The sequence below is a fragment of the Balaenoptera physalus genome, assembly GCF_965194825.1.
Source record: "Balaenoptera physalus genome assembly, chromosome: 4".
Classification (NCBI taxonomy): domain Eukaryota; kingdom Metazoa; phylum Chordata; class Mammalia; order Artiodactyla; family Balaenopteridae; genus Balaenoptera; species Balaenoptera physalus.
The window spans coordinates 85,631,601-85,653,480 of record NC_138891.1 but is presented as its reverse complement, the minus strand read 5'-3'; the positions used below and the strand labels follow the sequence as shown (position 1 = coordinate 85,653,480).

The window sequence follows — 21,880 nt, the reverse complement described above, 5'->3', positions numbered from 1 at the left end:
CTGGATCAGACAAGGAACAAACAAAGATAACGCTGTTAAATGAAGAGGTGATGGTGATCACTCATTCTACAGAGCCAGAACCGTGGGACTTGGTTGAGAGTCGGGTCCTGCATTTTGCACCAGAGAACACTGAGTCAGGGGAGGGAGATGGAGAGGGTGTTGCCCAGGCCCCATTTTCAGTGTTTCCACCTGACTGCCTGTCTAGTGTGAAGCTGTCAACAGCACCCGCCAGTGTGGAGCTGACGGTGTGATCCTGAGTTGGAGTTGAGGTGGAGGGTGAGGGTAGGGGAAGCCTGGCCACAGCGGACTCTTCTTCCAGTGTTCATTCCACCGCAATCTCTCTCTCACTGTTGCTCTGAGATTCTTGCCTATCTTAAAAACGCCCACTGACCTGGCCATGTTTCTGAGCTCTTGCCTTCTCTCCACCCTTCACTACAGCCCCTGTTTTCTGCCATATCCTCTAACCCCGAGGAGTTCAGCCTCAGGGGCTACAGAATGGACCCTTGTCTGTCTCAGAGCCTCAGGCCCAGAGGTCTTTTCCCAGGACTTTCCCCTTTGGCCACACTGCGCCCTGATGACCACTTTATTCCGGAAACTCTCCTCCCTTCTCATTGGGATGCTGCATCATCCTGACTTCCCGCTCTCAGTTCTCTTCTGCCTCTTTCACTGGCCTGCCTTCTCTCTCCTGTTTCCTAAATGCAGACAGGCCTCAAGATTCTCTCTCTCCTCAAGCTTTGCCTACACAGCCACCCTCCATGGCCTCAACAGTCACTTCTCCATAGAGAACACCCACATGGCTATCTTTAGTTCTCGCTTGTCTACAGAGCTCCAGACCCGCATTCTAAATAACTGCTGCTTATCAGTTCGCTGATTCATTTGCTTGTTTGATCATTCATTCATTGTTTACATAGACTCTATTAGGCACCTAGAAAAGATGAATAAGATGGGGCCTCTAACTTTGAGAAGCTCACATCTCCATCATACACTGCACAGGCACTTCTAATTCAGAAAGTTTCCAGCAGAATTCATTGCCTTTCCCTCAAAATATGTTCCTTCTCCAGCCTTCCCATTTCCTGCTACTGGTACCATCTTCGTCCAGTTACTTGTGCCTACAACTGAGGAGTCTTCTTTAGTTCCTCCTTTTCTTTCATTTCCCATATCCAATCAGCTGCCAACTCCTGTGGTTTTTACTCAGGCTGTGAATCAATACTCACTTTTTATCCCAACACCGATTTATCGTTTTATCACGTGTTGCCTGGATTTCTGTGAGTGCCTCCTAACCGGCTTCCCTTCCCCCAGATCCTCTGTACCTCTAGTCCATCCTTCACAACAACACTACATTTACTGTTCTAAAGCACCATTCTAAACACATTACTCCTTTGCTCTTTGCTTACTGGATCAAATGCAAACTTCTCAGCTTGGCATTCTAGCCTCCTACAATATAGCCCCAATCTAATTTCTTACTCTTTCTTTCTACAGTGCATTCTACACTGCAGAAGTCCCACTTGTTCTCACCATGGTCATGGTCTTTCCTCCCCTTTCCCAATGTCTACATAGAGCTTCTTTAGGGGTCATCCAAACACCACCTCGCTTATGAGACATTTTCCAAAGGAAAGTGCCCTTCTCAAATCCTTAAGCACTTTTTGCACCACTCCCTTCCCACGTTCTATGGACTCTAATAATTATTTGTGTAATTTGTCTCCACCCCCCCCCCTTAAGCTTCTTGAAGGCAGAGGCCATTTTTACTCTGTGTACTTTTTACTTTGTACCCATAGAGTGCAATGCCTTGCACACAGGTTAGTGCTCAGCTGATGTCTGCTGATTCAGACCCCAAATAGCCAAAGCAATTTTGAGAAAGAAAAATGGAGCTGGAGGAATCAGGCTCCCTGACTTCAGACTATACTACAAAGCTATAGTCATCAAAACAGTACAGTAATGGCATAAAAATAGAAATATAGGTCAACAGAACAGGATAGAAAGCCCAGAAATAAACCCACATGCCTATGGTCAATTAATCTATGATAAAGGAGGCAAGACTGTACAATAGGGGAAAGATAGTCTCTTCAATAAATGGTGCTGGGAAAACTGGACAGCTACATGTAAAAAAATGAAATTAGAACATTCTTTAATAACATACACAAAAATAAGCTCAAAATGGATTAAAGACCTAAATGTGAGACCGGACACTATAGAACTCAGAGGAAAACATAGGCAGAACATTCTGACATAAATCGCAGCAATATCTTTTTTTGATCCATCTCCCAGAGTAATGGAAATAAAAACAAAAATAAACAAATGGGACCTAATTAAACTCAAAAGCTTCTGAACAGCAAAGGAAACCCCCCTGAAAAATGAGGGGTTGGGGTAGATGAGCTTTAAGGTCTTTCCATAAGTAAAACAAAAACACAACCTGCAGATTGGGAGAAAATATTTGCAAATGATGTGACTGACAAGGGATTAGTCCCTAAAATTTACAAACAGCACATGAGGCTTAATATCATCAAAACAAACAACCCAATCAAAAAATGGGCAGAAGACCTAAACAGACATTTCTCCAGAGGAGACATACAGATGGCCCAGAGGCACCTGAAAAGACGTTCAACATCACTAATTATTAGAGAAATGCAAATCAAAACTACCATGAGATATCACCTCACACCAGTCAAAATGACTATCATCAAAAAATCCACAAACCATAAATTCTGGAGAGGGTGTGGAGCGAAGGGAACCCTCCTACACTGTTGGTGGGAATGTAAATTGGTACAGCCACTATAGAGAACAGTATGGAGGTTCCTTAAAAAACTAAAAATAGAGCTACCATATGATCTAGCAATCCCACTCCTGGGCATATATCCAGAGAAAAACATGGTCCGAAAGGATACAGTTCATTGCAGCACTGTTTACAATAGCCAAGACATGGAAGCAACCTAAACATCCATCAACAGAGGAATGGATAAAGAAGGTGTGGTACATATATACAATGGAATACTACTCAGCCATTGAAAGGAATGAAATAATGTCATTTGCAGCAACACGGATGGACCTAGAGATTGTCATACTGAGTGAAGTAAGTCAGACAGAGAAAGAGAAATGTATGATATCGCTTGTATGTGGAATCTAAAAAGAAATGATACAAATGAACTTATTTACAAAACAGACTTAGAGAACTAACTTATGGTTACCAGGGGAGAAGGGTGTGGGGGGAGGGATAGTTAGGGAGTTTGGGATTGACATGTACACACTGCTATATTTAAAACAGATAACCAACAAGGACCTACTGTACAGCACAGGGAACTCTGCTCAATGTTATGTAACAACTTAAATGGGAAAAGAATTTGAAAAAGAATAGATACATGTATACGTATAACTGAATCACTTTCCCGTACACCCGAAACTTTCACAACATTGTTAATAAACTATACTCCAATATAAAGTAAAAAGTTTAAAAAGTTCTAAAATAAAAAGTTTATTAAAGAAAATAAAAGCAATAAAGATGCTTGCTTAGAGTCATGGAAGCTGAGATTGAACTGGAAAGACCTTAAAGCTCATCTACTCCAACCCCTCATTTTTCAGATGAGGAGATCAAGGGAACTGACTTGCTCAAGGCCACATCCTTACTAGCAGCTGAGCAACGACAATTGATAGAAAAGGTCACAAATCTCTGAATATCTATCGGTGTTGCTTGGCACCAATAGACCCAGCAGACCATCAGCAGTGACCAGACCAGAGAGAGTGAGGGGTTGGGTGCATAGCCTGCAAGGATACACTGGGTTCCACAAAAAGAAAAACTTTGTTTCACTTATTCACTTCAATAAATCAAACTAATAAATGTCCTTTTATAGTTAACTGATGTTTAAAAAATGAGGATGGATTTAAAGAACAAGGAAGCAAACCTTTTTAACATTACCAGCAGAAACAATTGTGACAATACTGCAAATACCACTGGGGTGATTCAACTCAGGGTGAAAAAGCAGAATGAAGAAATTTCTCACGCTTTGGAAAAGCAGGGGGTTCAGCTGAAGTTCTTGGTGAGAACATGCTGCGGTAATTCTATGGTTAAATTCATCTTACAGAAACATAGGCTATTGGCAATCTTGCTATTATGCCACACCAATAAATCTTTTTCCACCTCGCTTTGCCCAGTATTTATCCTATAGGCTTGTTTAAATTTTTACTTATTTTCCTTTCATTATATCACCAATCTACTTGTAGAAAAGGATAGATGACTGCTCCCAGGTCTGTTCTAATTTTCGTCCCTTGTTCTTCTCTTGTGGTAGACGAAACATTAATTGTTTAATCTCCTCTCTATCCTCATTCTCAAACGGAATCATTTTCTTTCTCCTGAAGATGTAATGCCCAACAAAACACGTTGTGGGGGTAACAGTGTTTACCTAGGTGAGGAAAACAGACTTTTCCAGGGGATCTCAGTAGATTTTACTTGTCCAGAAAAGCTCAGCTCTTAAATGCTAGCCTCCGGCCCTACAAGAGTTCACCTGTCTCCCCCAGGTGAGCACCTTACTCACTGTTACTCACCAGAGGAGAAACGTGGTGCTGGTCATTATATTCTGTTTGGCCAGTATGGTGGAGCCATGCTATGCATTGAGAGATCCATTAAATAGTAACACCCACGTAGACAGCAAATTGGGCTCAAGAGTTCCTCATAGTTCTTACTAAACCATCACATGGCTGGACAGTTATCAACCCTTCACCAGACAGAGCTTCCTTCTCTTTTCTTCCCTTGGCAACTACATTAAAATGATAAAGGAAATCACTGGTCGATATGTCCAGTACAATGCAGTGAAAAATCACCTGGAAGCATACACACCCATTGTGTAATTACATAAGTGTACATTTTAAGTATGTCTAACATTAGATTTAAATTGTGCATTTTATAATTAAATGGAGACATAATCTTTCTGTCCTTTAATCACACTCCTCTTTCACAGCTCCACATTTTCTTGCTATGATTTTCCTTTCACTTTTGGGTAAATTGGGTAAAACCTCTCTCCTTCTTCTTATTTCCCTCTTGCCTTAGCACACACCCGAGGGTTTTTAATTAGAACTATTGCATGGTGTGTCATATTTCATTACTTAAAGAGTAGTTATACTCTAAAAAAGACTCAGTGAAAATGACTTTATGAGGTTTCATATTTATCCTTTTTCAATGGCGTCCATATCCAGTGCACTCAGTTTTTAAGTCAAAAGGTAAAAGGCTGCTGGGGTCATACATTTTTCCCAGAATCTGGAAATCCAGCTATTCTCTCTGCCACTTACATCATCACTGTAATAAAGAATCTGCCCTGCGAGCCCAGCTGGCAAGGTTCTGAATGGTGCCAGAGGCAGAAGAGACAGTGGGTCATTTCCATTCCAGACTGCTGTATTGTTGACAGCTCTGCAGATCTGTCTCGGAAGCCCTTAGAGAGCAGAGCTCTTATGTAACACACTGCCACAGATTGCTGTGAGGAACTTTCTGCAGAGATCTCATTTCAGTATGGCCATTCCCCTTCTTTGGAAGTCACACCAAATCATTCTAAAACGACAGATGGGGCTTCTCTGACAAAGGCTTACAAAAAAGATAATAGTAACAATAATTTGTTAGATGTCTAAATGTTGTTAGGGACTGCATGAGGAATTTTTACGTGTAAGTTCATTCTTAGTTAATCCTCACAGCAATGTCGTGCTGTAGGTGTTAGTATACCCATTTTACAGATGTGGAAAAGTGAGACTCAGAGTGCTTAATGAACCACTCCAAGATTAGAAAGCTGTGGATAGTGAGGCCAGAATTCAAACCCAGATCTTTCTGACTCTAAATCTGTGCTTTTTTCACTACACAACAACTGCTCCAACACAGCATGGACACATTTCTAGTTCCCACTGTGATTTCAGCACAAGAAAGAGGTTTATGTTATTTCCATAATGGTTCAGAGTCACTGAAAGAACTGGGAGTACAGACCTCAGGTGAAGGAACTCTTTCAGAAACTATCAATAAGTATAACTCCTTCCTAGCTCCTTTCTAGTTGAAGATGAGGATGCCTTGTACTGGTTTTCTCAAACTCTAATGAACAAATGAATCACCCAAGATTTCTGATTCAGCGTGCCTGGGGATGGAGTCTGTGATTCTACATTTCTAACAAGCTCCCAGGTGATGCTGATGACACTGATCTGGTACCACAGGTCCTATGTCTGACACTCACCTTCCTACTGAGGGTTGTTTTCAAAGGAGCAGTTTGAGCTGAAAAATTTGGCTAACAGCTCACACGGCATGCCTGACTTCTGATTCTGGGCCAGTTTGTCAGGTCATCGGGCAATAGACATAATTCAAGGAGTTTCTGGCACAGAGCACATCGTGAAAAAAAATCATTTCTAGATCCCACAACTGGAAATTAAAATGATCATGTCTCTAACATATGAAGTTCCTATTTTTTTACATTATTGTTATTTTTAGCAATAGTATCTGGTAATAATTCAAATAACACCTTTCCTCTGAGAAATTCAATGCGCTTTACTAACCTTAATTGTCTAACAGCGATTCCCAGGTGTAGAGAAAGCAGTCTCAAAGATCACAGTAAATTTAAAATTGTTCCACTTCCCTCCTTTCTTCACCCCCAAATGTAGTGATGAATTAGTGGTGAGGGGTTACTAATTGCCAAAGACCCACTAGCTCATAATTTGAGGCACAGGAAATTTCGTAAAGCAAGGATAAATGCAAGAAATAATCAAGAGAGAGATGGTTGTGAGTGCAGAGAATGTTGGTGAAAGAGAAAAGGAGAGTGTTAAAAAGAAGTAAGAGTAAGGAAAGAAAGAGCAAAATCATAGAACTAGCTGCATGACCTTGGATGAGTCATTTAACCACCAGGTGGCTCAGCTTTTTCATCTGTAAGAAAAGGAGGTGAATTTTATGATTTTAAAAGTCCTTTAAAACTCTAATAGTCCCCTGAGAAGAAAGATGTGGGAATTAAGTAGCTCATCAACCTGTTAAACCACTAAACCTGTTAAAGAAATCTGTTTGACTTTTAACTTTTTAACTAATTACCTGAAACGAATTCCCAAGTCTATATTACCAACCCACCTCCTTGGAAACTGATGAGAAAACCATTTAATGAATAAGGCACCAATCATGGCCAGAAAAACTAATCAGGAACCCCATCTTCAGCTTTTTGATGCTACAAGAAATGTTTTACTTAAAAAAATTTTAGCTCCTTAATTAACCACTATTTAATACCCATGTCCAGAAGAAGTACCTCTGGTGGCCTGAGGACCCCTGGGATAGCCCTGCCAATAGAAGGTCCCACTCACTGTTTGTCCCTTTAAATCTATGTTAATTTTCTCTACAGGGATCTTGATTACTCTTTGACGATTCATAAACTCTGTTAATAAGAGCTGCACATCCCAGGAGCCTTAGTGTTGTCAGGTACAGTTGATTTTTGTTTTTAAAATAAGAGATCTTTGGGACCAGGTGAGAGATAGATACATAGATATAGACATATAGATATATACATACACACATACATATGCATATATACACATATATACGTGTTTATACATATGATGATACTTTTTCTGTTTTTAATGAATACCTGGTGATGGAAACCCCTTCTCTAAGTCATTTGATACTGGAATCTTCCGGTCCCAAAAAGCTGTCACAGGACCTGGTCATAAGGTCACTTTAAACTCCGTAATGAGGATTCCAACATGAGAACAATTTAGGGTGCAGCATGTTATTTGGTGTTATATCAGAGTTATCTATACTTTGCCCCTCGCACTGAGCATGTTTTCTGGACTAATCATTACATTTGTGGCTAAATGGAGAAACATCAAAATGGCATTAGCCAGAAGAACACATTGTCACTGTCTCCAAAGTGAAAATCACTTCCCTCTTCCTGCTTTCATCACCTCCATAGTAATCTGGCTACCCGTATTAAATGCTTACTGTGCAGCAAGTCTTGTGCTTGGCACTTTTTATACATTATTTAACTTTATCTCTTACACTCACTCTTCAGAGATGGGAATTATATTCTGATTTTATAGATGAGGAAGCTGATGTTTAGGAAAGGTGAAGGGTTTTTTTTGCCATAGATCACGAAGCTAGAGGGTAACAAAGCAGGGCTCTAGGGCCAGGTTTTAACCACAATGCTTTGGGGCTTAACCTACACCAAGCTGTGATCACTAAACAACTGATCTCCTGCCTTCATTCCACTGCGGTTTATTTGAGGTCCTCGTCATAGGCTTATGGTATTAGATTCTCCATCATGGTCCACTAATGCCTTCTTCAATCTTTTTTTAAACTTTTCCAAAACCTTCTATGCTTGATTTATGTTTTCCCTCCCTACTTTCATTAATATGTCAACCTAAAACCCATTACCATTTTTTTCGACAGACCTTTATCATCATCTTTTTCAGCTACTTCTTAGCCCTCATTCTCATTCCAAATTACTCTTTTGAGGCCTCACATTTGACCTCAAGTGTTCCAACCCCAGCTTGAGAATTCCCCTTCCTTAATGCCTAAGGAACCTACTCGTTTCACCTGGTCCATTAGTAGGCTCCTGCTGGCTTCACCGGATGTCTTTGTCCAGTCTGACCTTACCCCATGATCAACCATTTCAACGCTATTCTCAACAACTCTCCAGATTTCCTTGCTCCCCTGGCCTTCTATGTAACAGGGCCTCTTCTTATGTTATTCAGTTATGAATCCGTATCACCACTCACCATTCCCTCCCACTCTCAGTACGAAACCCTGCGCATGCATGCCATCTGTACCCTTACTCCTGCTCAGTGTTGTTTCTGAGTACAAGCCTACAGTAGTTTTTCTTCATACGTTTTACTTTATCAAGTCTCATTCTTCATTCTCTGTTTCAGTTGATGACCTTGCCTCCTACATTAGTAAGAGGATCTAGAGCATCCAGTGTGGTAAGCTCACTGACTCTCATCTCCTTCTCCAATATCTCTGAAATTTTATCATTTTGTTTCCTCAAGATATATCTTTACCTTTTTCTACATTCTCCTCCTATCTTGGAGTTTATCCTCTCTACTTCTGATCTCTATCCTTCCCTTTGGTTCCATCAGTGATATCTTTTATTTTTTCTGTACTTGAAGGCAGAAAAAAATAGTAGTACTATTAGTACTTCATAATAGTACTAAATTAATCGCAACAGTATAGTGTTTTGCCCTGTCATCTACTCCTGCCCTTCAAAATCTTTCCAGCTGGTATATCTCAGAGTGAGTTTTATAGAACACTAGAACCTCAAGATGAACCTCAAACAAAGTTTGCTGGTCAAACAAATACAGGAAACACAAAATACGATATGTCTCTCTTACAAACTCATAATGCCCATAAGGATATTAAAGGTGTTGAAGACTCCAGCATTGTCCAAACTTACTGGATTACAGAACCATCCCCCACTCCCCCATCTTTCTACCGGCACATTTATTAACTTCAGAATATGCTTAGAGAAGACGCTTTAATGGATTTCCCCTGGCTCTAATCTCTTTAGCTTGGGTATGTTAGTTCACTGAATCTGTATCAAATAAGCCCTCTCAGATTTCCTTTCCATCAATACTCCATTTGGTCTAAACTGGTTAACTTACAGAATGTCAGAAAGACTAAGCACGTTCGTATCTCTGAGCCTCTGAACATACCATTTTGGCTGCTTGGAAGGCCTCTATGACCTTTTTGTTATCTAGGCCTTTCCTTTCTTTCAAGGCCTGTATCAATCATGTATCTGTTATGAAAACTGTCTCAGCCCATGCTGACCTCTGCTACTCATTTAACACTTAGATAAATGGTTGTAGTTTAACCCCTGTGTCCTCTATCACTGGTAAGAATGTAAATTCTCTAGGACACAGACCTTGGTTTACACATTATAAAAACTCCAGCACCTAGGGTGGCCCTTTGTGCAATACTAGGGGGTTATAATCATATTATTAGAGGCCGTGAACAGAAATAGTTAACACTGGGGCATGTTAGGTCAAAACTTGATTTCTGTAGCTATGGGGACAGTTTAATATGCTAAAGGCCCAGGTGAATGTACCACCACCTTGTGGGGAAGAAACACCATCCATTATTACCATCATCACCTCCACAAATGGTAACGTGTATGCTTTGGGGAGATGAAGGCTAGATCTAGAAGAGCAAAGGCAGCTCTGTTCTTAGGTGAAGATGAGACTTTGCATTAGTTGACTCCAAATGGAGAGAAGACTAAAATAATCTGGGACCATCAGAGGACCCATGAAAGGAACCAGTGGCACAAATGCCTCTCTGCCAATGAGGAAATCATCATTCATGATCCTTAAATCGTGGCACCTGGCTGATAAAGAAAAGCCTCTTTTCCTGCACAAGGAAGTCGGTCTTGTGCGAGGATCCACTGCTTATCACCATGCCTGGGACACAGAATATGCCATTCTGTAGGGTAGCAACCACCTGCAGGATGTCAAAGGACGGAACGTGCTCCTGCCTTCCAGGCATCTTCCAGCCTCTATCTCTTTGGGTCGATCTGGAGACACGTTGCATTGACGAAGTTAAGACAGCTCGGCTGCCGCTAGCACAACATGTTACCCCCAAACAATGAATTCCATCATTCCCGTAAAGCTCTTTTCCTGCCATACCACATAGACCACCGAGCAGATTTGAAGTCTCAGGCGAGTGTGCAATAACCAGATATTAAGGGGCTTTGGGTTTTTCAGATTAGATGTATTCTGAAGTTAGGACTTAATGGATTCCCTAATAGTGAGTTTGTAGTGAGGCTAGGACTAAAAATTTGGTCTCTTGATGCCCAGTCAGGGAGTTTGATTATGAGAGAAACAGACTGTAGCTTTCTTCCTTAAAACTGCAGCAACATATGATTTTCACATTTTGGTAGAGGGGAAAATGAATTTCATTCAAGTATAGTTTGTGAAGTATTTTGCTATTTTCCTGGATAAAAAGTGGTATACAAACCAAAGATTTAATTGAAAACTATTTATAAGTTAAAATGTTTACTTAGGCTTCCTTCAAAATAGGTATATATTGCATTATATAATGTATGAAAATAGTAGGATAATGGTAAAAATGCTATAATAGGAAATTCTGTGTTGGTCCTTAGTTAAAATTCATAACAATGTATTATTTATTATTAGTAGTAATCAATAATAAGCATTTTTAAAACTGGAATTTTTATTGTGGGAGATTATTGGGTGGGTGAAGCTAAATGGCTTAGCTAATTTTCTGTCATGTCCCTGTTTAGAGTTGCTTTGTGAACAATTTACACATTTGAGAGTAAAAATGAAGGGTAGCCTGACTTTTGAATGTGTCACAGGCCACTGGGTCAAGGCTGTTGCTTTCTGAGAGCCATGGGCAGTTTCTGCAGTAAAGTATCTTAATTTCTTCTTTTTGATGTAAAAATAGTTTACTTTTATGTTCTAGGTGAAATTTGAGATCTCTGCATCTCTCTCCTGATGTCACACGTGGTGGAGATAGGGGGATACTACTGGCAATCTCTGCACTGATTTAGACCCATCAGAGCTTACGTGGTACTTTCATGGCCACTCTTTAAAAGTGAGTTCTCCCCACCACGAGTTATACAGATGAGAAGTCTGGGGTGGGGGAGGGAGGTTTAAGTTGCCCAGCTAATGAGCAAAAGAGCTTAAATCTAAAAACCACGGTTTTCAGCAGAAAATCCTTTTTTATCCCCCAAAATGCCATGGCTGCCAACAAGCTTTGTAGCAAATCCGAGAAGCAGAGTACTAGATGGAGAATCAGAAGAACTGCCTTGTCTTCTTGGATCTGATAAGTACTAGTTGTGTGATCATGGTCAAGTCACTAACTTTTCTGAGTCTTATAAAATCATGAGCAAGGAAACAATGAATGACATAATTACCTTCCAGCCATAAAACCTCTCACCTGTAAAATGGTATTCATTAATAATGTGTGCTTGGCCTCTCTCCCACAGTTGTGAGGCTAAAATAAGCTGATGTACGTGGAAATGCTTTGCATTCTGTGAAGTGTCGAATCAGTGTAGTCTCAAAGAACAGCTACTGGAGGAATCAGGAAAGGGGCCCATGTGTGTCTACACACACAGCCAGTCCACTTCCATTCAGGTTTGAGGAGAAGCTGTACTAAAGCACCGGCAGCAGCTCAAATCTCACTCCATCCTCTCCCCTTCCCGCGTGCTGCAGAGCGTCACTGGAGCAAAGTTACTTGAATGCGTGAGCCAAACACTCAAGTTCCAACTTTGCTGAGTAGAAGCCACAGAGAATTCTGAGCCACAGTGCAGGTAACAAGCACTGTTCCTCCAGGTGTGTCTGAAACACGGGGGAGACCCTGGGGCGTGATGTACAGGAAGCTGGGGAGGGAGGTCAGACATCCCTGCTCCCGAGGCCCAGTTTTCTCCTGTACACAGCTCCAGCCCACATGATTTCGCCTGGTAGTCCCAGGAGACAGAACAGACCCAGAAAGAGCCAGGAGCCTCCTCTCCTGATAACCTAAGTGCTCTGATTGAAAGGCAGAGGGTATCAGCAGAATGGCTGTACTGAGTCGGCATTGATTTCTCCAGCCTTTGTCTGCGTCTGGTTTCTGTCTCGTTTGGAGGTGGTTACTGTTACTACAAGCAGCATGAATCATGTCTCTGTTAAAACACAGAGCTTCAATTGTCTTACATAACCCCTGGTAACTGCAAGTCTAATAATAGCAAGCCATTTACAGGTAGGGAGTCTGTCTTCTCCCAGACGTACACGCACACACTACTTCCAGTGCCTCCCAGTAAAGTGAGACAGGCAGGCAGAGGGAGAAAGGGGACAGCACGATTGACTTTGGGGGCAATTTTAAAACATATTGAATAATCATGCATCGCAGGGCCTGATGACCAACATGTTTAACTAAACTAGTTTTATAAACTGCAGGAATCAAGCATTCTTCTTCAAAGTATTTGAAACAGCAAGGAATCCAAACATGCCAGATAGACACCTTCTCTAGCATCCTATTACCGTATAAAACCCCCAAACTCCAGCGATGGGAGGGTGTGCAGGGGATAGGAAGAAGGTAGAAGTTTCACCAGATTTGCAACTAGCTTGCACCAGATACGTTTAATTTTCCAAGGACTTTTTCTTCTCTCCTTTTTGTGTGACCAGACAGAGATATTTCAAAGGTTCTTGGCTACTGTCATTGCATAAAATTCTAGAGAGTGAAAAGCACTGAAAACATGGCTGCAATGTCCCACTCGTCAGGCTATACCTTGTTGGGTACTGTTACCTGAGTCACTTTCTTTGGGAGGGAGAACCTTGTATCTGAAGACCTGTATTTCCCCCATGAGCATAATCTCTGCCTTGTAAGACAAGATGAGGTCTTTTTGTACATGATCCCCACTCCACCACCTGTTAAAGTGACGACCAAAAAGCAAAATAAAAGGACAGGCTGGAAAAAATCACTCAAAAATTATGAATGTAAGTTTTTCTTTAAACCACCCATTTGACTGAGAAAAAAATGGCTCTAGATAGCAAGTTAAAAAGTGTATGAGGAGGGCTTCCCTGGTGGCGCAGTGGTTGAGAGTCTGCCTGCCAATGCAGGGGACACGGGTTCGAGCCCTGGTCTGGGGGGATCCCACGTGCCGCGGAACAACTAGGCCCGTGAGCCACAACTACTGAGCCTGCGCGTCTGGAGCCTGTGCTCCGCAACAAGAGAGGCTGCGACAGTGGGAGGCCCGCGCACCGCGATGAAGAGTGGCCCCCACTCGCCACAACTAGAGAAAGCCCTCGCACAGAAACGAAGACCCAACACAGCCAAAAAAAAAAAAAAAAAAGTGTATGAGGAAAAAATAATCTAAATTTGTAACATGCATGTCTCCATTTCCTCACTGCCTCATCATGGCCATCCTAAGAAAAATCACTGCAGGCTATGTTTTTGGAGTGTGCATTCCCAGGAGCCCAGTACCTCTAGATATCATAGAAATTGGACCAGGGGAGGAATTCATGGAAAATTACAGAGAGAGGCTACATCCTGTCACTCATTTGGGCTAGGACCACAGAAGGAAAACTTCCTTCTCTGTTTTGACTGTTCAATAACATGAAACAGTAGGCTCGGCTAGTTCAAATCAAAGAGTGCCCTAGGACACACCTACTTTAAGGACCAGCGCCTGGGCTATTCTGTATGCTCTTCAGCTGTTTAGGAATACAGAAAGGCATATGGATATAGTTATAAGTCAAAATGGTTATGTTGCCCTCAAAATAGTATTTATTCTGCCTATTTCCTTTTGGAATACTCCCTACATCCATAAGCAAAAGAGTTTTGAATAAAAGGAGGAAAGAAGAGAAAGAAAAAGAAAAAAAAAGAAGAGAGGAGAGAGGAAGAGGAAGGAAAATGACTAATGTCCTGTTATCCCAGCCTGCAAACCTGGCAGGAGTTGATAACAAAACCTCTACTACTGCTGTCTAGTAGTACTTGCTACGTGCCATGTGGATATGGTTTCTGAAGGAAATGAGTTCTAGATTTTCCTCACAAATATCCAAATGCAGAATAGTAGGGATCTTGACCACTAAATCACCCCACATAACAGCAGTGGAATGTAGCTGACGGGGCTAGACTCTTATTTCATTCACTTTGTGAATTAAATTGCTCTTTGAGTTGGTATGCTGGTGAACTAAATGTTTTAATAAAAACAGCCACGAGACACCACAGTTTCTTTCACAAGAGACTTTTCCCTCTGACTACTATTGCTGAATGATTCCTGCTTCTGGAAGAGCAGGTAGTTTGCCTCTTCTCCTTTTCGTGGTCTCAAAAGCCAGGCTCTTCTATGCATGTGTGAAGAGATTACACTCACCTGGTATTTCAGGGCACTATGTCAGCCAGTTCCTTCACAATGGTGTGTTTGGCACTCGAGCTAGCACTTGGTGGGCCAGACACATTTAAAATGTAAGAGTGGATTATTATATTATTTTGCACTGCAACAGTAAGAGTATTTCTGGATTGTGGCTCACAAGTAGATCATAATAACCGTATGTGGTGCAACAAACCACAAGACATTGTATCAGAAGCTCAGAGGTAATATTTTCAAATGACCCAGAGATTTTTTTGAAAAAGAGAAATGATGGATGCTTTTTCCCCCTTTCAATAAGCATTTATTGAATGCCTAATGTCAGTGATGGACTCTTTATTCACAGAAGGGAAGCTGGGCTATGCCAGACTCTCACCATGTTCTTTCTCTTCTAACACTGAATGAAATATCAGTAAAACACCAAGTACAGCCTTTTTTCAACCTGATAGGCAATCAGTATGTAGTAACTGGCCATGCTGATGAGAGCAGGAGCTGATGATACTAATGGCAGTGGGAAGGACTTCCTTACAAAGGCACCTCAGTTTAGGAACATCCAGGGACAATTCAGAGGGGATACCTAAGCAGATCTGGTCTGACCTATTTATGCTTTCCAACAAAGGTCTAGAACTCTAGAAACTTTGAAAAATCTAATAATATGATCAGGCCATTTTTATAGGAATGATAGGATTTTTATGAAGAGGCATCTATATTTATCTAGTGAGCGTCTCTGTATTTGTAGAATACTCAGAATACTTCTGAGAACCCATCTTAATTTTTAGAACCATTTCTAAGAATCCAGCAATTTATTATTTTAAAATAAACTTCAAAGCAATTAATTAAGAAGCTTGTTGATAATCAAGATACACAAAGCAAGGCTGGTAGGATAAGGCAAAGTTAAGAGTTCTCCAAAACGACTGCAGAGAAACTGAAGAAATGACAGTGTTTGGCTGGAAGGCATCTGACTGTAGATCAGACGATGTGGGTCCCCAGCCATGTTTGTCAACTGCTGTAGATATTACAAGTCATCAAATTTCTCCTGAGTCTCACTTTTCACCTATTTAAAATGGGAGTGTTGGATGTGATGGTCTTTAAGATTCTTTGCAGTTGTAACATTTGATGACTTTAATCATCAAATGTCCTCTTGTTTTGGTAAACAGGTGGCTTTCCCTTCATCTGTGTCTATGTGGTTTGCATTGGGTTTTAGGTTTCTAGGTTCTAGAAGTCACACAGTAAATTTTCTAGTCATTTTTCCTTGTGTACATGATCAAATGATAGTGGATAACTCTCTCTTTCTTTCCATATCCGTGTCTCTTCTCAAATCAGACTTACACGCCTAACATTAAAAACACAATCATTCCGTCACTGACGAAGATTCTTCTCATCCTCATCACAGACCCTCACTCATGCTCATGCAAGCTTATCAGATTGGGTTATTTCTATATTTATGTCCTGGCTATTTTTTCTCTTCCAACTTGTTTATGAAATCCCTGGTAAGCATAAAGCTGCAAAAACAAAAACAAACAAATAAAACAAAACAGCTCTGTTTGAATAATTTACTTCAGTTAAGGGAGTATAAGAAAACATTCTAACACTCAGGGGAAAAAAAGCTTTAAAAAATACTCCTGCCATAAAAAGAAACGAAATTGAGTTATTTGTAGCGAGGTGGATGGACCTAGAGTCTGTCATACAGAGTGAAGTAAGTCAGAAAGAGAAAAACAAATACCGTATGCTAACACATATATATGGAATCTAAAAAAAAAAAAAAAGTTTCTGAAGAACCTAAGGGCAGGACAGGAATAAAGACGCAGACGTAGAGAATGGACTTGAGGACACGGGGAGGGGGAAGGGTAAGCTGGGACGAAGTGAGAGAGTGGCATGGGCATGTATACACTACCAAATGTAAAACAGATAGCTAGTGGGAAGCAGCCACATAGCACAGGGAGATCAGCTCGGTGCTTTGTGACCACCTAGAGGGGTGGGATAGGGAGGGTGGGAGGGAGACACAAGAGGGAGGGGATATGGGGATATATGTATGCATATAGCTGATTCACCTTGCTATACAGCAGAAATTAACACAACATTGCAAAGCAATTATACTCCAATAAAGATGTTAAAAAAAAAAAGTACTAGAAAGACTAGTACAGTGGCCACCCATATACCCAACGCATAGATTAAAAACTTACTGTTTTGTCATAAAAAAAAAATACTCCTGTATCTTAGAAAAGACTAAATAAAATGTTATATCAATGATAGCTTCATATGTTGTTATTCTTTTTCATTATATAGAATGCTACATATGGGGTTTATAGTCTGTTGTACAGATGTGGATATTTTTCCCAGTCTTTCTCAGGCCACTGCATCTTCGAAGCCAAAAAGGTCCAGGGCTTGCCGAGCTACCTTTATATAGACAAAGGAGCCACAAAGAAAGCCCAGTACCTGGAGCTTATATCATATCCTACCTAGGCACTCCGTTTACTCATGACTCACTCTTTTCCATCTGTGTCCTGTTCCTTTGCTGGTTTGACTCCCTTCACCTAGGATGCCCTCTGTTTGCCTCCCTTTACTGCTCAAAATTCCCCCTATCTTTCAAGACCCACCTAGCTCAAGCCCCACTTCCAAGAAGCAACTTAGGTTGACCCAACTTGGGACCTAGTGATAATTTTCATGGCTAGCAATCGATAATTGCCCTTGTAATAACTGGAGTCACTGAGAACACGTATCTAAGAAGTTCTCAGAGAACACCAGAGAAAAAGGTTGTAAAGAGTTGCAGGGTCCTCATAAAAGGAAAAAAAAAATGCTAGCTTTAAGAACAGGACCAATATAGAAGCTGTGGTACAAAAAATAAAAGTTGTAGCCTTGTAAAGAATAGTTGTAGTTTGTACAGAAAGGACTTTTTTAGAGTTGACTTTTTTTTTTTTTTTTTTAAATAAAGTGAAGGATATTCTTTCTTAAAAGTAAGAGCTAAAGCACTGGATATAGCAATGTACAGTATCATGAAGTTTGATTGCACTAATTATGAAGCTAAAATATCAAGATTTTAATAGAAAGAAAATGGGGCACAGATTAATAAGGCAAAGACAGAGGGGTGTGTATAAAATCTGAATTTCATCTCCCCCCAGTCTCCCTCAGTCTGACGGCCACACCATGCATTACGATCAACTCTGCCAGTACCTAGCTGGGCTTAAGTGATGGGCCATGATACATTCTGATAGTAAAAGATAGAATGAAGCTAAGGAATGCTGGATGCTGTTATACATGTATATGATTTTATTTATGTGTATATTTTTATATCTATATATACAAACATATATATTTGTATGATGTTTGGCAACCTCACCCATGGTATTCCTGTGAAGTAGGCATGTGGTAAACATAATTAGCCCATTAAACAGATGGTAGGGCTCTGGCATATCTCACCATATTCTAAAATGGTGGAGCTGTGAGCAGGGACTGGAGAGAGAGTGCAGTTTGATATATGGGTAACTGCAAAGCTCTGTGAATTGCTACTTTCCTGAAGACAATCTGGGTAGGTTGCATTTGGCTGAGAACTGGGGATGGTTTGGGAAGATTTAAAAATATACAAGGGGACAACTTTTCACATTCATTCAGATATAGTATCTTCATTTTCACTTACTAGAGACTTTTTTTTAAAAACAGCTTTTTCTCTTAACTCATCTGTGTTCCAAGCAAACTCAAATTGCTGAGCAGATTAAAAAAAAAAACAAACAAAAAAACCAAACCCTACACGTCAAGTAGAAACACCAGGTAAATTTTTTTTAATTGTCTTTACAAAGTGCACTCTTGGAAAGGATCAAGTTGAACAGAGGTTTGGTACCATAAATATAAACACATAGCTCTCATTGTCGCTCAGTGACCAGATATGCGCAAAAGCACATGTGATGAGCTTTTACCTGGCTGAATTATGTGGCCATGGCATTGCCACTCCATGGTACAGCTGGCTGCAGAGAGCCTGTAATCAAATATTCTAGCCCAATTCTTGGTCAGTTGAAATAGGGGCTAGCAGAAGAGAAAGGGTTACTACAAGTTAAGACTTGAATTTACAAATGTATTTGAACTGGCTTCAAGAAGACATGAAACATCAATACATCTGGAGAATAGAACTTGCAATTGACTGTTCTTTACCATCTGGTCTCAAGAACATTTTCTGCTTGGAAGTTGCATAAGCAATGAAAAAACACACAAACAACTTCCTGTACCATGCTTTTGGTCACTTATAATGATGCATTACAAAGTAAACCAGCTAAATATGATCAACTCTGCCTTACTCCAGATGACAAATACAGTATATAACTAAGATCAGTGACAGAGAACATCTTTATTTTAAGAGATCTAGACTAGAAAAAATATTCAAGAACAAATATCCTTCCTTCTAAGGTATTTGTCTTGAGTAGTTTTGGCTAGACTGATTTTTAATGTCACTACAAAACCATATTTAATTTTTTCCAAATTAAAAAAAGAACAACAAAAAGAGCTATACTGGGGAATGAAACGTTCCATATATATTTTTTTAATGACATAAACTTGCCTCTTTAAGCAATAAAATATATCTTACACTTTTTTTAAATAGAAAACTTTTACATATCTCTGTTTTCTTAAACAGAGTAGGCTGCTATCATTTACATTTTTTCGTATAATACAGGGTTATCCTTGCGAATACCCATTGCTCCTATTTTTCAGAAATACACTTTTTACTTTCTCTTGAGAATCAGCCTCATCTCGCTCTGCTCAGTCTAATGGCCTCAGTCTAATGATCCACTGCCATAGCTCGTTGGTGTCACTGTCCCAGTTTTTAAGAGCCATCTCCTTCCAACCTGTTATGCTATGTATATTTTCTACTCTGCTTAGGATTGGAAAATTAGATAAGTGAGTGCTATAGAGACATTATTGCCTGGAAGGGTTCGGTTGGAAACTTTGGGACGCTCATTTTGATGTTTGAAGGTCTTCATTTATTTCTTTGTTCAGGGTTGTAATTCAGAAGTCTGAACTGCAAGAAAGCAGACTTCGAGTTGTTGTACAACACCGAGTGTGGCATTTATGCTATTTTATTGCAAGGGTTTTTATTTTCAAAGAGTTGCCCAGAAATCCATTCTTGATCACTTTATTTGTAGGTCTCTGATCCATTCCATTTCACTCCCTTGATTTCTGCAGGCAATGGAACTAACATGGTAACATTGAGAAGTAAAGAAATAGCACATTTTTTAGGATAAGGTGGGACAGTCTTGGTAATTGACTTCATCATAGGGATGGAAGCAAAAGTATGTAGTCAAGGTAGAAAATCTCTCTGGACTTCCAATTTTTTCCTAGATTTTGAACAGGACTCTGGCCTTACTGGATATTAGAAAAACACTACAAAATTGTAAAGCTATTTATGTTAATTTAAGCATTCAGAAAAGTAACATCTGATCATCTTTTTCCCCTTTCCCCTAAAGGAGAAATCACTGTAATTCAAAATCTGTGATAGTTGGGATAGGGATTTTGTTGAAATTTACCTTTTTCCTAATCTCTGAAAATGGAACTTCTAAGTAAACTAATAGTGTTAAGATTGTTGGGAGGGAGGGAGAAAGGAGAACCATGTTTACCTATAGGAGGGGAAAATGAAAACTTAAAATATTTAAAAACACACATACCTGATATGCTACTGACAATTCTTATTTATTGAAATCAGTGCTTAAGAAACTCTACCTGTGAACACTCTGAAATCCCAGTTCAAACCACATTAAAATATTCCATGATTCATACTTTCAGCCAATTCAGATTGGTCTCTCTTTCCCAGTTTATCCCAACTGGTGAAGTTTTACAAAATAAACATCTTGAGCTTCCTAGAGTTACATTTTTACTTGTTTGACTTATTTGCTGATTTTTGTAATGTGCTTATATGATAAAAATTCTATGTAAGTGCTAGGACTATTGGTTAGAGATTATTTTTGGATCAAGAGAGTTTGCAAGAAACTGTCAATTTTGTAGCAGCCAAGGTTATGCAGACTAAAGCAGAAGTTCGGGCATAAACTGTCTTCCACCCGTTCTCCACAACAGCAGCTGAGGACATGGTTGACGAGTTCTGAAATTCATTTACAACATTGCTAATCTTTTAGGAATCTTATAACCTTGCCTGAGCTTTCCATCATCACTGGAGAAAGACCTTGACAGAATTAGAACTGGTCGTCATGGTCTCCCTTCCTTCTAGTGATCCACTTTTTCTCTGGTATTGGAACAGTCAAAAGACCCCATGTTTTTAAATTCCGTAGAAGACTAACGATTGAATCATTTTCTCACATCTCTGTTTGCACTTTCGCAGTCTGGTTGCATTGATTTGTGTCTCATAAGTAGACATTTCCTTTGTTGGTTACAAATCAATGCTATAGAACAAACCTGCCAGCCCATTCCCACCTCCCCATCCCCCCTTGCAGTTTGAAAAACAACACACAGTTTTCTTTTAAAAAATTAATTTAATTGCTTGGTAATGTATTAAAAAAAGAGGACGCCCCAGAGTTAAAAAAAAAAAAAAAAAATCCATGGGAAAAAGAGCTCCTCCCAAGCGGGTGGCTGCGTTTTCTACCACCTAAAGCAGGGCCTGCCTAGTGGGAGGGCAGCGCTCGGCCCCACCCTCCTGGCTTGCTCCCTTAACCCAATCACTGACCTCACCTTCATACCCCACAAGGCTGCCCAAAGCAGCACACTGTGATGTCACAGTCAGATATGATTTCATGGCAGGGAAGAAACAAAAAGGCGGGAAAGGTTGAATGTATTCTGCTTTTATTCAGATCTTCTAAGAGGGGGCAAAAGGGAAGATAATTTTTTTTTCTAGGAGAAAAAGAGCACAAGCTTTCTCAATGTGAATGTGAAAACTCGGCTCTGAAGATACCCTGGTGCTTTTACCCCAAGTGGATAAGCACGAATAAAGAAGCACAAAGAAGTACTATCATTAATCTGAAGGCTCTTGCCTGCACTTAGCTACAGGTGGAAAGCAAGCAGGCACGATTTGATTTACCTAGATTAAAAGAGCAATTTTCTGTCCTCTTTTTTTTCCTTTTAAAAATAGCCAATCGATTTTGGCCTAGCTGCTGCTGACTGTACCGGGT

At 40.2% G+C, this 21,880-nt stretch overlaps 1 protein-coding gene and 1 long non-coding RNA gene across 14 annotated transcripts in view; one reads left to right on the top strand and one right to left on the bottom strand.

Moving 5' to 3' along the window:
* ZBTB20 (zinc finger and BTB domain containing 20) overlaps positions 1-21,880 on the bottom strand; it is an 814,580-nt gene that overhangs the window by 71,726 nt on the left and 720,974 nt on the right. The gene's annotated exons all lie outside the window — the stretch shown is intronic.
* Positions 9-21,880, top strand: part of LOC309659899 — a 99,177-nt gene continuing 77,305 nt past the window's right edge. The window contains exon 1 of the long non-coding RNA XR_014263035.1: positions 9-16,480. This is a non-coding gene — a long non-coding RNA (uncharacterized lncRNA). The remainder of the gene's footprint in view (positions 16,481-21,880) is intronic.